Raw genomic sequence first — 2,450 nt, 5'->3', positions numbered from 1 at the left:
GGGGTCTTTCAGTTGTTTTCAGGGTTGGATACAGGGAAGCGTTTAACAAATAGGGGATTGGTGCCAGCATTGTCTGGGGTGAGCCAGGGACCAAGATAAAATTAACAGGCTGGGCCACAGGCAGTTTCCTATTAGATATTAGCAAAGCAATCTCTTTCTCTCTCTCCCTCCCCCGACCACCCCCCAGCACAGCCATGCTCTGGGATGATACTTGGTTCCTGAGGCCGGAGACCCTGGCCCTTCATAGTCTAAAATAAAGGCGCCAGTTCTCCTGTGGCCGGCGGCGCCCCTGATCTTTGCCTGTGGGGTGTGGGCAGCTTCTCTCCCCTCTGCCTCTGGTGTCTTGAGGAGGTGTCCACTGGGGCCTATCACTCTACAGGTGTTCATTGGCAAAGGGGCAACAGAAACTCAACCCCAGGATGACTCCGTTCTGCTTTGGACAGGAGCTTTGCATCCAGGACAGCAAAGCATTTCTCTGTCCCTTTCCCACCACCCAACTCGTGGGTCTTTTACCACTGAAAACGCTTGTGCTAAGAGAGGACCCACAGTTGCTTTACGGCATTGCAGTAACTCTGGTAAAACAATTCGAACAGACTCAAAAGGATGATTAAACTGTGAGGGCTCTTGGCAAATTTCAATGAACCCTTCTGAACTGGCATGATCTTGTGAATTAACCTTCAGGTAATTTGCCATTTCACCTCTTTAGTTCTTGGGGTGTTCCAACGAGTACTTCATTAGCAGCGGGTCACCTGATTGAATAAGGAGGGTTTTATCTCCCCGCCCTGCCGAGTGAGTCATCAGATGGGGTCCCTAGTTTCTGAGTTACTGGACATTTGCCCCTCCCATTGCAGCCCTCACATGTCTGATCGCACTCAATCACAGAGGGGCCCAGAGGAGTAAACCGGCTGAAGCAGAAGGTAGTCATCACCACTTGTCACCTGCTGCCTTCTAGCAAGCTCAACCTCATGGGCGTGAATTGTGATAAGATTGTTCCTCACTTAAAACTCCTAAAGAAGGACCTTCTATCATTGGTCCTGTTAGGCTGTTTTGGTGTATGTTTGCTTTTTAAAAATAACTTTCTCTATCTTATCAAACCCCTCTCAAGATCTAGCATATTTCTATGACCCAGTAAGTTTCCTAATATTCCCAGTCAGTTCCTCCAACCAAAAAGCCAGTATTTAAACACACACACACACACACACACACACACACACACACACACCAGATTAGTTTTACCTGTTTTAGCACTTCACATAATTGAAATCATACAGTATGTATTTTTTTGTGTGTGCAATGCTTCTTTCGTAAAGCAAAATGTTTTTGAGATGAAACAATGTTAACTATCAGTGGTTCATTCCTTTTCATGGATATATAGGTATTCTGTTGAATAAATAACATTTTGTTTATTCTTTTTGCTGTCAAGTGATATATGGGTTGTTCCAGTTTTAGGTTTTATGGCTAAAGCTCTTATGGATTCAACTTATATTGCAGACATATGTTTTCCTTCCTCTTCCATAAATACCTAGTAGTGGAATTGATAGGCTAACCGTGTAGGTGAATATTTTATTTTATAAGAAATTGCTAAGCAGTCTTCCAAAGTGATTGTATCATTTTACATCCCCATCAGTAATGCTTAAGAGTCTCAGATGCTCCACATCCTCACCAACCCTTGGTGTTGTATTTTAATTTCAGCCTTTTCAGTGGCTGTAACAGTGATATCTCATTGTGATTATAATTCACATTTTTCAGTGCCTAATGATGTTGAGGATTTTTTATGTGTCTATTTGCATTCATGTATCTTCTTTCGTGATGTGTGTGTTTTTGTCCATTTTAATTGTTTTTTTTATTATTGGGTCACAGGAGTTTTTAAAATATATTTTGAATATATAAAATTCCTGTCAAAGATTTGTGTTACCAAGTATTTTCTCTCATTCTGTAGCTTGGTCATTCATTCCTTTAATGGCTCTTTTGATGAGCAGAAATTATTTTTTTGAAGTCTAACCTATTAAATACACCATTTATGATAAATCCTTTGCATCCTGTATAAAAGTACCTACCCAAAGTTTACAAAAACATTCTATATTACTTTTCAGAAGCCTTATTACTTGTACTTTATATTTAGCTCCCTGATTCATTTCAAGTTATTTTTTGTGTATGGTGTGAAATACAGTTCACAGTCATTTTTTTTCATGGGTAGCAGTTGTTCCATCACCATGTGTTGAAGGGACATTCCTTTTTCCATGACTTACTTTGGTGTCTTTGTTGAAGATTAATTGCCCATATATGTGGATTTATTTCTGAACTAATTATTCTGTTCCACTGATATATTTGTCTATACATATATGGTCTAGATTATTATGGCTTTATAGTAAATTTTGACATCAGGTATTGTAAATTTTCCAACTTCATCTTTCTTTTTCAAGATTGTTTTGGCCTTTTGGCCGGAACCG

General features: G+C 40.0%; 1 protein-coding gene across 3 annotated transcripts in view; it reads right to left on the bottom strand.

Moving 5' to 3' along the window:
* The window catches only part of RASGRP1 (RAS guanyl releasing protein 1), a 76,023-nt gene that overhangs the window by 49,385 nt on the left and 24,188 nt on the right, over positions 1–2,450 (bottom strand). The gene's annotated exons all lie outside the window — the stretch shown is intronic.

The sequence above is a fragment of the Myotis davidii genome, unplaced genomic scaffold (assembly GCF_000327345.1).
Source record: "Myotis davidii unplaced genomic scaffold, ASM32734v1 scaffold46, whole genome shotgun sequence".
NCBI lineage: Eukaryota > Metazoa > Chordata > Mammalia > Chiroptera > Vespertilionidae > Myotis > Myotis davidii.
Note: the sequence above shows the minus strand (reverse complement) of the source record. Positions and strands in the feature narration are given on the sequence as shown.